General features: G+C 48.8%; 1 protein-coding gene across 2 annotated transcripts in view; it reads left to right on the forward strand.

Annotated features, from left to right (window-relative positions):
* The first annotated feature begins 4,274 nt into the window (after positions 1-4,274).
* LOC139265917 (guanine nucleotide-binding protein subunit beta-4) overlaps positions 4,275-13,985 on the forward strand; it is a 97,704-nt gene continuing 87,993 nt past the window's right edge. For both annotated transcript variants that reach the window (XM_070883503.1, XM_070883502.1), the window contains exon 1: positions 4,275-4,803. The gene's annotated coding sequence lies outside the window, so the exon portion shown is untranslated. The remainder of the gene's footprint in view (positions 4,804-13,985) is intronic.

Raw genomic sequence — 13,985 nt, forward strand, 5'->3', positions numbered from 1 at the left:
TCAATGATGATGTGTATGCAGAAAAAGTTGACATTGGGGGTATATGACAGTCAAAATGTTTGGCTATAGATAGTCTTTTTTGGTTTGGTATTGATTTACTTTCATGTTTTGGAATGTCAGAACAGAATTTAGTTAAAAACACACTTCTGCCTCCCCCAATGGTTCAGTGGTTAAATGAACCCATGTGGTGTGGTTATACAAATCAGGAAGGTTCAATCCCTGGTATGTGCTAAGTTAACTATCTCAAAAGTTAGGCAATGAAGATGCTTTGATCACTATCTAGTGATCCTATGGACAACGGGCAAGATAGGATTCGACATTATGTTCCTCATAGTCAAATGCAGGACCACTCAAGCAAACTTCTAAAGTGAAACTGGCTCCCTAAATTGAGTAAATTATCTCCAGAAGTGGATGTAAGAAATCATGAGAAAATTGGGGTAAGGAAAGCAGAGAAGAGGTAATGAGACGGTGAGGTTTAGGGGGGGGGGGGGAATTCCAGAGCATACGGCCGCCAATAGTGGAGGCCAGAATTGGAGGAGCAAAACAACAGAGCACGTCAAAAAATGTGCTAAATTTAGTTGGATTAACAAATCATTTAAATGTTGTATTACACTGCAAACTATGCAGTATTCTTAGAAAACAACCAATATAAATTATTCAAATTAAAAGATCTTTGCTATAAATGAGAAAAAAAAATAAAACATAATGTTCTATCATATTTATATTCAATGTCAGAAATAAAATAGTTGCAAGTAGTGATCTGTAATTAGGGTCAGGTCCCTCTAACCCTGCTTCACTTGAAGTCTACACTTAGTCTTGACTTCCTAAGTGCAATGACTAGTATTTTGTTAAGTCATTTACAATTTTGCCACACAATACTCACATGAGGATATGTTGGCACCTGTAGGGTTGCTAATATGATTGTGTACATGTTGGGAACTACACATTGTTTTGAGGCTTGAGATAATTTGATGAGTCCCTGGGGTATGCTGAGTTAAGATGACAGCAAGGTTCCTGTCTATGCAGGGTAGGACACTGTGTCTCTGTGAGGGACTGGGAGATGGTCATTAGTCTGTGGTCCTATTCTGTCTTTGGGGTGGTCTTAAGTGCCAGTTATCTGAACTGCTGCAAAAGGGCTTCAGTCTGCATGATAGCTCTTGATTTCCAAATGAAGACCACTTCAATTGGCAAATGTCTTACAAATATGCACCCTCATGCTTGCTATAAGGAATGATTTGTCATCGTGGCGAATGCATCCTCTTGTAGCTATCAATTGTGCTTGCCTGCATGTTGCATGCGGGGTTATATATCTCCAGTTGACAATCCCAGTGGCCATAGGCCAGGGATTCTGAGTCTGTCCTGATTACTGCAGCTTTCAGATTGATTATTAGAATGTTTAAATGGGAGGGATCAACCAAATGTACTATGTGCCACAGTCCCTCCAGTAGTCATTCCACAACCAGAGGTGACATTGTGAAACATTTGTGGGATATAGTATGCCTTCTCCAGCCCTATGTTCCAGCTTGCACCTTCTGCTCACCTGTTTCTGGCCTCCACTTACCACTACTTCATCATCAATGGCAAAGCCTTTAGTCATCAGGCCCGCGCACTCTGGAAGTCCATTCCTGAAACCCTCCACCATACCACATCTTTCCACATTTTCTAAAGCCTTCTCAAAATCTAAATTATTCAACCATGCCTTCGAGTACATCCCCTAACTCTTCTCCCAAGTTCCTGCTTGCTGTACATTTTCTCTTTGTAAAGTGTTTTGAGTCATTAAAATGTGCTATATAAGTGCAGGTTGTCACTGCTGCCTTGTGAGGCAGCATTAAACCAAACTAATAGAACACTACATTATATTGTCACATTAGTTCAGGTCAAGTCCTCAAAGATTTTGTTGAAGCTGTTCAGTTTCCTGGTTAGACTGCACCTTGAATACTTCATACAAATGCTGCAACATTAATGGACCACCCAGCTCTAGAGGCAGTACAAAGGTCAGAAATAACCATTAGGGTCAGAGGAAGAGCTACAAGGACTGGCTTGATAAGCTAGAGCTCTTGAGCCCCAAAAATCATCATCTCAGATGGACCTTAAAAAGTTATATAAAGAAACTTAACAAGTTAAAGTAACCTGAAATAATAGATATGTCAGACTACCAGGACAAGTTGGTTGATGGGTAGGTTTAAGGTAAACTTCAGGGAGTATTTCTTTACATTGGAGGTGATCAACAGCTAGAAGATGTTGTTAGTAAGTTTAAGATTTATTTAAGAAATATCTGGATACCATGGTGGGGAGAAGATAGGGGTTGGTAGTCTGGTCCAATCTGAATCTTTCTTATGGAATCTAATTTCTACAGCATTAAGCACGGCATGCCAGATTAGTGGATGCATATGTACATATATGCACTGAATCAGGATAGAAAATATGTTCTATAATGGAATGCCCATATATACTAGTGAACAACTGTGCTCTATGAAGCACAAAAGTTCTCGCTCACATAAGAACAGAATTCAACTCCAGATATTTATATGAAGAAATGTGTCCTTACAGCGCTACTCTGGCTGCAAAATGTGGCGAACCTGCATATTGGTGCATTGAAAATAAACATTTACTGGAGATTACTCAATACTTAATAGCAGAGTAGTTGTACAAAAACAATCAATTGAATGCAGTATTCTCGCTTTCTAATCTGCTATAAAATGATTTTCACAGTTTGACTTTTAACTCAGATAAAATTAAAAAGTAGACTCTGGAAAAATGATACATGGCGAAATATGGAAGTTTGTCACTATTCACTGATATTTGATTAATTTCAGGAACATCTTTTCAAATCAGATTGGAAAATGGGAATAACGTGCACACTCCAAGCAGCAATTGATAACAATTGTTATAGGTTTGATGAATTTAGGTCAAGGTAGTAGAACTACCTATCAATAAACAGATGGAATCTCCGGTATAAGAGATACAAAGAAAAACATGATTCCTAGAAATCTGAAATAAAAACGGAAAATGGTAGTAACACATAGCAGGTTAGTTAGTATTAGACAAAGACCAGTTATGTTTTAGGAGGGACCCTTTATCAGAACTCCAAATAGAATACAATCTGCAGAACAAGACCGTTTTTCAATGTCTCAAGGAATTATACATATAGCAAGAACGACAGAGTACTTCAAGCTTGATTGAATTTGATAAACCTGACAGCAGACTTGGATACCAATGTATAGAACATATTATTGGAAACATCACAATGTATTAACAAATTAGGTATCCACTGCCAAAGGATTGTATTTAATGTTAATACTTCGACATATATTGGTGTTATAACAATGTAGAAATGTTAGGTCAGTATGCTGGAAATATACTGTTGCTGTTATAAGTATGCTGTTAACATCTTTGAGATCTACCTGAAATATTAACCTTTCTATCTTTTCAGACCTTGCGCGACTTGCTGTGCATTTCCAGCATTGTTTTTATTTCAGATTTCCAACATTCTCACTTTTTTTCATCTCTACTGTTTGGATGATATTTATGCATTTCAGTCCCACATATGTCAATAACGGCAATTAGAAGACAATCTTGCTGCAATGCTAGCGTATATTGATGCACCACGGATGTAATTTATCTGTACGGTCAGGTCTACTTCAACCGTTCAGTTGATTTCATGGAGCTTTAAAGTGGCTCCTTGCGAGGATTGGCCGTCTACCTCCTCTGAACGGATGCACGCGGTGATGTGCGAGTCTGAACAAGTGTTTTCTTTAAACGAATGGATGGAAGTGTCGCCTGCTGCACCCATTTGTTGGGTGCCGAGACGATGCTGCGGTCTTTGGGGTTAAACAAGTCGGAGCACTGCAGACCCCGCCACTCTTACGTCAATGCCTCAGTTCCCGTGGCAACCGCCAATCAGCGGCCAGCTCCAATATCCAAGGGAATCCACCTGCTTAACAGTAAAAGCAGTTTCAAACAAAAAAAAGTTAACGTGTAAAGTATTATATCAGCCGTAATCCCGCTGATTTACGATACCGCGGATCCTATTTTGGTTTTAAATCTCAGCTCACTTCCATTTTCTGCTGATGGCTCACGGCGGAGGCTTTGACTATGAGAGACTGTACCACTGTAAGTCGGGGATTGCATTCATTATGGTTAGGCACAACGAAAAAAACACAAATATATTGTGATAAATTTTATACACTTACATTACCAATCCTATTGTGACTTTGGACGGCTGGTGATTTTTAATGAATCTGCCTGTCCTGCCTTCAAGTTGTTGTTGAAGCAGGATTGCTTTAGGGCCGCAACACTTTCTATCCGGGGAGGGGCGCGGCTACCAATTACGGAGTTTGGAAAGATTTGGAAGAAATATGTGAACAGCAGTAACGGGTTGTGCTTTACGAATGGGGCTGAGTGCGGCTTCGCTGTCTGTCTGAGGCTGTAGCTGAGTGTTGTGTGCGCAGGGCGCGCTAACACCCCGCCCCCACCCTCTGCTGTTGCTAAGGTCCCGGACTCTGGGTGTGGTCGGTAGAGGCGAGCTGAGCACCGAGCTGGGAGAGCGGCGCTGCCGCGCTAAGACACAGAAATACTACCTGGCACCGAGAGAGAGTGAGCAGACACCGGCTGGCCGTACCCCCGGCATAGGCACAGGCACCCAGCTGTGTTCCGGAGACTGCGACATTTAGTCGAGCAACATTAAGCGGAAGGCCGAGGCCATGCGTGGAGACTGAGGAGGATCCCGGCGACAGAGCGACAGGAAATCCCGGCGACAAGGGCGAGTGTGGAGGGGCCCGAGTCGCGGCCGTCGCTTCTCAGGTATTGTCGTGGCTCTCGGTCTGTTTAATGGGCGGCCCGCGGATTTCTCCAATGAGCGTTCAGCTGTGCGAGGGAAGAATTCAATAAAATGCTTAAAAAGCTCAACATGTTGGTCTGGACGTTTGCAGTATATTTAAAACGATAATTATGAAATTAGCGTCATTAAATAGAAAGTGCAACTGTCTTTCAGGAGGAAAGATCAACTAATTTAAGCAACACAGCCAGACAAACAAATAAGCAGTTTGACTCTAGAATATCGACCATATAGTTTTAACCATTCTAGATTAATGCAAAATGTGTACAGTAGAGGTAAAGTATAAAACATCTGTATTCTCTGCACTTTTTTTTTAGGTAACCTAATTCCTTTTGTATTTTTTCTACAAATAGCAAAAACATCAAGACAAAAAAAAAAGCTTGATTCGAATATAGCTTTAAATTAATACAGGGCCGGCCTTATAGACAATTTCTAGTTCTATTATCTATCAAAAAACTAATTAATTCTCTGTAACCTTGTTGGGGTTCAGCTGATTATTAACTGCTGGAGTGAAACTAGGATTAGTTTATTGCCATCTGTATCCAAAGACGTCCTTGAAATGTTCCAGCATATTTTCGTTATAATATATAGATTGGAGTAGCTGATTGGATTGTGTGATTTGACCTGAAGTACTTATCCTGTCATTTTAATTGCAGTGGTACTGTTTTTAACTATGTTCTAGAAGAATAGCAGTCACTGTGTATATATATATATATATATGTTGTACCAAATAGTCTATAATGTATTGTTGAGATGGCATTTGTTCTATTGCAAGAACAAAACTTAATAGGCTTATTATTTAATGCAGACTGGATTCTCTTGATTTATTACTGCCTCAACTATACCTAGATATTTATAATGTATATTGAAAAATAGTGGTTTATGGATTTTGAAAATAAGTATTACTGCTGAAGTTTGATACAGGGCAAGCTATTGCTCACAAACTAGATTACAAGTTGGACTTATTTTACTTGCTGAAGCAGAAGATCAATGTATGTTCTATCATCAATTGCAGGTACCTGCTGTAATGCTCTGTATTGCCCCATTAAAAAAACAAAATTGGCTTCTAAACTCCATCTGTATATATTTTTATTATGAAGAATAGCAGGCTGAAAAATGTTTCAAGACTGTAGTGCATTTCGGGCAAGATTGATATCTGCTTGGTCATCTGATTCCCCTGTGGTATTTTGTAATGTAACAACAGTCTGTTATATATTCCATTGATTTTTGTTTTTAAAATTTCTTGATTTAAAATAATTGGACATGATAGTCCAAATCCTCAAAATAATGTTGTAGAAATAATAAGATAATGTGAATGATTTGAAAATACATTGTCTATTAAAAAAATTGTAATATTTGGTTTTGTATGTATGGGTACAAATTTACCTTTTACAAGTCTAAAGCGTCTTGTAATCATGCAGTAAAGCAAGGCTTGTCGGGAACAACAGGTGTGTGCTGTAAAGCATTTTTGTAGAATTAGATTTTTATATTATATTTTGCACTAGGCTTTTTTTTTACTGTGTCCATGCAAAATATTTAAAGGTGAAGTGAAATAAATAATTTTACTTTCGTCCACCCAGTACAGGTAATGGATAAATATCTGAAATGGATACTTTCCCAAAAGATTGAGCTGCTAAAACCAATATATAATTGTCGTCTTCTGATTTGGGCGGTCTCTCATTCAACCTCATGTTTGTGTGTGTGTGTGGTTTGTGTTTTTGTGTTTGCTGATCTCTGCTCAGGCAGCATCTGGGCTGCTCCAATTAGTCTCTGCTCTTAATATCCTTTCACTTCTACTGTGCATATACGTTGGGTGAGGACCATGTTGGACTTGACTGATGTTGTTCTCTATGGTCAAATAACCTGATGACTGTCGAGACTCTTAAAAGATTGGCCACTTGGATGAGATCTTGGCAGGACTGTTGGTGCCTGGGAAGAGCACAAATCAGGATAGAGGAAAAGGGGAATAAATCTGAATTAGTAGGATTAAGTGGGTAATATATCATAGAAAGTTACACCAAATATATTTTGCTTTTGTTAACTTCATTTTTAAAAAAAGTACAAGAATGGAAATGCAGCGGATTCATGTCCTGTAATACCAATACCTATGATTTAATTGCAAAGTAAACTTTTAGATGCAGTGTTAATGTTACATATGAATAAGGTTGATTATATTGTGAAAACCTTTATTTGTTAGTCATATAGTTTGACCAGTTTTGCTAAATCGTGGTTGAGTGGAGTTGATTGCTGACCATTCAACCTGCTATACATTGAACAAACACAGTGGAGAAGTACTGCAACCTGTAACATTTTTGCTAACATTCAGACTTTTTGGATTGCCTACTGTAAGCAGAATTTAAAGCAAATCAAATATAGTTACGTATTTTATGCTCCAGCAAAAGGCCTTGAGAGTGGATGAACAAAAGGGAAACAAATAGAACACAAGAACAAATATTGGTTTTTCTACAGGCTAAGGGCCCAAGTTTCGAGCCACGCCTAGAACGGCGCAGTCCCGACCTGGACGCCTGTTTTTCGCGCCACAAAGTGCGCCTAAAAAAAACCCTCCAGATTCTCCACCTCCCTGCAGGTCCTCTGGCCCTCGGCGCAGCGCAGCAGGAGCTGTAGAGGGCGGAGCCAGGTCCCTGCGCCGAAAACAGTGCCGGGACCTCTGCACATGCGCGCTACAGTGGGCGAGCAAGTGCAGTAGCTCCAGGCGCCCAAAACTGTGTGGGAGGGGCCTGAAGCACGCAGCCCCGAGCCCTGGCCGAATGGCCTCACTGGGGCTGCGTGAATAAGGCTCCTTCCACGTCCAGCTCCCGCTTCCCGCCTCCGGACCCGACACCGACCCGATTCCCTCTCCCCCGGACACCGACCTGACTCCCGCTCCCCCCCTCTCCCCCGGATTGGATCCGACCTGACCCCCCCCCCCCCGACCTCCCTCTCCCTCCCTCCCCCCGACCCGAACTCCCTCCCACCCGAACTCCCTCCCACCACCCCAATGCCACCGACCTGTAAATCTGGTGCTGGGGACGGGCCCTGCCCGAAGTATCGGGCCCGGCCCGTTCAGCCTTCCTCCCCGCCCCCCCCCCCCCCCAAATCTCCTTCCTTCTCCTTCTCCTTTCCCCCCCATCTCCTTCCTTCTCCTTTCCCCCCCATCTCCTTCCTTCTCCTTTCCCCCCCCCCATCTCCTTCCTTCTCCTTCCCCCCCCCCCCCATCTCCTTCCCCCCCCCCCCCCATCTCCTTCCTTCTCCTTTCCCCCCCCCCCATCTCCTTCCTTCTCCTTTCCCCCCCCCCCCCCATCTCCTTCCTTCTCCTTCCCCCCCCCCCCCCCATCTCCTTCCTTCTCCCCCCCCCCCCATCTCCTTCCTTCTCCCCCCCCCCCCCCCATCTCCTTCCTTCTCCTCCCCCCCCCCCATCTCCTTCCTTCTCCTTCCCCCCCCCCATCTCCTTCCTTCTCCCCCCCCCCCCCCATCTCCTTCCTTCTCCCCCCCCCCCCCATCTCCTTCCTTCTCCCCCCCCCCCCATCTCCTTCCTTCTCCCCCCCCCCCCCATCTCCTTCCTTCTTCTCCCCCCCCCCCCATCTCCTTCCTTCTCCCCCCCCCATCTCCTTCCTTCTCCCCCCCCCCCCCCATCTCCTTCCTTCTCCCCCCCCCCCCATCTCCTTCCTTCTCCCCCCCCCCATCTCCTTCCTTCTCCCCCCCCCCATCTCCTTCCTTCTCCTCCCCCCCCCCCCCCATCTCCTTCCTTCCTTCCCCCCCCCATCTCCTTCCTTCCCTTCCCCCCCCCCCCCATCTCCTTCCTTCCCTTCCCTTCCCCCCCCCCATCTCCTTCCTTCCCTTCCCCCCCCCCCCCCCCCATCTCCTTCCTTCCCTTCCCCCCCCCCCCCCATCTCCTTCCTTCCTTCCCCCCCCCCCCCCCATCTCCTTCCTTCCCTTCCCCCCCCCCCCCCCATCTCCTTCCTTCCCTTCCCCCCCCCCCCATCTCCTTCCTTCCCTTCCCCCCCCCCCCCCCCCCATCTCCTTCCTTCCCTTCCCCCCCCATCTCCTTCCTTCCCTTCCCCCCCCCCCCCCCCATCTCCTTCCTTCCCTCCCCCCCCCCCCCATCTCCTTCCTTCCCTTCCCCCCCCCCCATCTCCTTCCTTCCCTTCCCCCCCCCCATCTCCTTCCTTCCCTTCCCCCCCCCCCCATCTCCTTCCTTCCCTTCCCCCCCCCCCCATCTCCTTCCTTCCCTTCCCCCCCCCCCCCCATCTCCTTCCTTCCCTTCCCCCCCCCCCCATCTCCTTCCTTCCCTTCCCCCCCCCCCCATCTCCTTCCTTCCCTTCCCCCCCCCCCCCATCTCCTTCCTTCCCTTTCCCCCCCCCCCCCCATCTCCTTCCTTCCCTTTCCCCCCCCCCCCCATCTCCTTCCTTCCCTTCCCCCCCCCCATCTCCTTCCTTCCCTTCCCCCCCCCCCCCATCTCCTTCCTTCCCTTCCCCCCCCCCCATCTCCTTCCTTCCCTTCCCCCCCCCCCCCCCATCTCCTTCCTTCCCTTCCCCCCCCCCCATCTCCTTCCTTCCCTTCCCCCCCCCATCTCCTTCCTTCCCTTCCCCCCCCCATCTCCTTCCTTCCCTTCCCCCCCCCATCTCCTTCCTTCCCTTCCCCCCCCCCATCTCCTTCCTTCCCTTCCCCCCCCCATCTCCTTCCTTCCCTTCCCCCCCCATCTCCTTCCTTCCCTTCCCCCCATCTCCTTCCTTCCCTCCCCCCCCCCATCTCCTTCCTTCCCTCCCCCCCTCCCCCCATCTCCTTCCTTCCCTCCCCCCCCCCATCTCCTTCCTTCCCCCCCCCCCCCATCTCCTTCCTTCTCCTTTCCCCCCCCCCATCTCCTTCCTTCTCCTTTCCCCCCCCCCCCCCCATCTCCTTCCTTCTCCTTCCCCCCCCCCCCCCATCTCCTTCCTTCCCCCCCCCCCCCCATCTCCTTCCTTCTCCTCCCCCCCCCCCCATCTCCTTCCTTCTCCTTCCCCCCCCCCCATCTCCTTCCTTCTCCCCCCCCCCCCCATCTCCTTCCTTCTCCCCCCCCCCCCATCTCCTTCCTTCTCCCCCCCCCCCCCATCTCCTTCCTTCTCCCCCCCCCCCCCATCTCCTTCCTTCTCCCCCCCCCCCCATCTCCTTCCTTCTCCCCCCCCCATCTCCTTCCTTCTCCCCCCCCCCCCCATCTCCTTCCTTCTCCCCCCCCCCCATCTCCTTCCTTCTCCCCCCCCCCATCTCCTTCCTTCTCCCCCCACCCCCATCTCCTTCCTTCTCCCCCCCCACCTCCCCACACCACCCCCCCCATCTCCTTCCTTCCTTCCCCCCCCCCCATCTCCTTCCTTCCCTTCCCCCCCCCCATCTCCTTCCTTCCCTTCCCTTCCCCCCCCCCATCTCCTTCCTTCCCTTCCCCCCCCCCCCCCATCTCCAGCCGCCTCCCTTCCTTCCCCCCCCCCCCATCTCCTTCCTTCCCTTCCCCCCCCCCCCCCATCTCCTTCCTTCCCTTCCCCCCCCCCCCATCTCCTTCCTTCCCTTCCCCCCCCCCCATCTCCTTCCTTCCCTCCCCCCCCCCCCCCATCTCCTTCCTTCCCTTCCCACCCCCCCCCCCCCCATCTCCTTCCTTCCCTTCCCCCCCCCCCCCCCATCTCCTTCCTTCCCTTCCCCCCCCATCTCCTTCCTTCCCTTCCCCCCCCCCCCCATCTCCTTCCTTCCCTCCCCCCCCCCCCATCTCCTTCCTTCCCTTCCCCCCCCCCCCATCTCCTTCCTTCCCTTCCCCCCCCCCATCTCCTTCCTTCCCTTCCCCCCCCCCCCCATCTCCTTCCTTCCCTTCCCCCCCCCCCCATCTCCTTCCTTCCCTTCCCCCCCCCCCCCATCTCCTTCCTTCCCTTCCCCCCCCCCCCCATCTCCTTCCTTCCCTTCCCCCCCCCCATCTCCTTCCTTCCCTTCCCCCCCCCCCCATCTCCTTCCTTCCCTTTCCCCCCCCCCCCCATCTCCTTCCTTCCCTTCCCCCCCCCCCCCATCTCCTTCCTTCCCTTCCCCCCCCCCCCATCTCCTTCCTTCCCTTCCCCCCCCCCCCCCATCTCCTTCCTTCCCTTCCCCCCCCCCCATCTCCTTCCTTCCCTTCCCCCCCCCCATCTCCTTCCTTCCCTTCCCCCCCCCATCTCCTTCCTTCCCTTCCCCCCCATCTCCTTCCTTCCCTTCCCCCCCCCCATCTCCTTCCTTCCCTTCCCCCCCCCCATCTCCTTCCTTCCCTTCCCCCCCCCATCTCCTTCCTTCCCTTCCCCCCCATCTCCTTCCTTCCCTCCCCCCCCCCATCTCCTTCCTTCCCTCCCCCCCCCCATCTCCTTCCTTCCCTCCCCCCCCCCATCTCCTTCCTTCCCTCCCCCCCCCATCTCCTTCTTTCCCTCCCCCCCCATCTCCTTCCTTCCCTTCCCCCCCACCCCCATCTCCTTCCTTCCCTTCCCCCCCCCCCCATCTCCTTCCTTCCCTTCCCCCCCCCCCATCTCCTTCCTTCCCTTCCCCCCCCCATCTCCTTCCTTCCCTTCCCCCCCCATCTCCTTCCTTCCCTTCCCCCCCCATCTCCTTCCTTCCCTTCCCCCCCATCTCCTTCCTTCCCTCCCCCCCCCTCCCCCCCATCTCCTTCCTTCCCTCCCCCCCCCTCCCCCCATCTCCTTCCCTCCCCCCCCCCATCTCCTTCTTTCCCTCCCCCCCCTCCCCCCCCCCCCATCTCCTTCTTTCCCTCCCCCCCCCCCATCTCCTTCCTTCCCTTCCCCCCCCATCTCCTTCCTTCCCTTCCCCCCCCCATCTCCTTCCTTCCCTTCCCCCCCCCCCATCTCCTTCCTTCCCTTCCCCCCCCCCCCATCTCCTTCCTTCCCTTCCCCCCCATCTCCTTCCTTCCCTTCCCCCCCCCCCCCATCTCCTTCCTTCCCTTCCCCCCCCCCCCATCTACTTCCTTCCCTCCCCCCCCCCCATCTCCTTCCTTCCCTCCCCCCCCCCCCATCTCCTTCCTTCCCTCCCCCCCCCCCCCATCTCCTTCCTTCCCTCCCCCCCCCCCCCCATCTCCTTCCTTCCCTCCCTCCCCCCCCCCCATCTCCTTCCTTCCCTTCCCCCCCACCCATCTCCTTCCTTCCCCTTTCCCCCCCCCCGTCTCCTTCCTTCCCCCTTCCGCTGTTAGAAACACAGACACTGACAGACAGAGAATGAGAGACACACACAGACAGAGAGATAGAGACACACTGGGGGGGGGGGGGGGGGCATCCCAGCACGCTGTTGGAGGTCTCCCGATGCTGCAGTCAGTAAGTAGAAAATGTTTTATTTGTTGATTTGAAATTTTTTAAATTTTTTTTTTGATTGATTTATTGATGTATTTATCATTTATTATTGATGATGGCTCTTTATTTGTAAAACTGAAGTGTTTAATGTTTGTAAACTTCTCTTTTAAACCCCCCCCCCCACCATTCCCTACGCCTGATTTGTAACCTACGCCTGATTTTCTAAAGTGTAGACAAGGTTTTTTCGAGCGTACAAAAATCTTCACTTACTCCATTCTAAGTTAGTTTGGAGTAAGTTTTCACTGACGAAACTTTGAAAACACGCGTAAGTGGCCGGACACGCCCCTTTTGAAAAAAAATTCTGTTCCAAAGTGAAACTGTTCTAACTGACTAGAACTGGAGCTAACTAAATGACGAGAATTCCGATTTCTAAGATACTCCGTTCTACACCAGTTGCTCCTAAAAAATCAGGAGCAAATCATGTGGAAACTTGGGGCCTAAGTGTCTAACAACTTTTAAAATTCATATTTGTAACGTGTTTATCATAAAATCACATTCATTAAAAGGCGATGTAGTTAGATAAGAAAGTAGATAAATTCCTGCAACTTGGATCAAAAATTATGCCATGTAAATTCTTATGGCTCTGTATAGCACTGCACATTTGCAACATGTTGATAATTATTCCAGCTTAATACTGTAATAGGAACTGGGATAACTGAAGCACTTTGTACATCATAGTCTTGTGCCAGGTTTCTTTTATGGTCGAACAATTTAGTTGTAACTGCATCACGGGTATAGGGTTGCAAACTTTATAATTGAAGGATAGAGGGGTCCAGAGGTTGTCTTAGTTGTAAGTAAGGTGTTTTGGTTAACATTTGTAATAATTACAATTTTGATGTATAATGGCGGTGATGAGCCATTCTGAGTTGAGTGCATGAGTTGAAATACTTGGGTGAAATTATCCCAGCTAATATTGAAGTGTTGGTTTGGCTCAGTACTTTGCCTCAGGACTTGAGTACATAATCTAGGCTCACACCACAGTATGAAGGGCATGCTGCATTGTTGAAGATGCCTTATTTTGGATGAGATGCTAGAACAGTTCAAGTGGATGAAATAATCCCATGATTCTATTTGTGGAAGAGCAGGGAGTCTATTTATGTCCGGTCCAACATTCATCACTCAGCCCACACCACAAAAATTAATTAGCTGGTTATTTATCTCCTCATTTGCTGTTTGTGGGATCTTGCTGTATGCAATTTGGCTACCACATTTGCCAGCAAAACCTGAGTGACTACATTTAATTAATTGGTTTTGAAATGCTTTGGGATGCCCTGAGGAAATAAAAGGTGCTATATAAATGTAAGTTTATTCATAATCAAAAAGGCAAATGAGTGCAAAAAGGCAAATCTCATTCTGTACTCACAGCTGCTTTGGTAACCGGATCAATTTCACACCTTAAATGATGGCATGCTGGGGCAGGTTGTAGTGAAGTTTGTGTTGCCAACTTATCGATTGGTCAACAGTTCCCCATAATCTTTTCTTTTTAAACAGTCACTACTTTGTCTTTCCCTTCCCCTCTGCACCAGAAAACAGTGAGTGCAGGACTGTATCTAGAATGCTTAAGTATGTACTACTCAATGAACACACTTCAGTGCAGTAGTATTATAATTGGCACAGGTGCTACAGCATAGATACAATTTGGCACTTGCTCTCTCTCGAACTTCTGAACAATCTTGCGTGACTCCTATTCAGTCAGGAACAGCATATGTGGTGGTCTTGGAGAAGGCAACCTGCTCTGCTCGCCTCCTTGATGTGGGAAATGTGCAGTTCAGAGGGCGGGTGGAAGCAATGGGCCCAAGTTTCCACATGATTCG

This window comes from Pristiophorus japonicus, chromosome 6, assembly GCF_044704955.1.
Source record: "Pristiophorus japonicus isolate sPriJap1 chromosome 6, sPriJap1.hap1, whole genome shotgun sequence".
Classification (NCBI taxonomy): Eukaryota; Metazoa; Chordata; class Chondrichthyes; family Pristiophoridae; genus Pristiophorus; species Pristiophorus japonicus.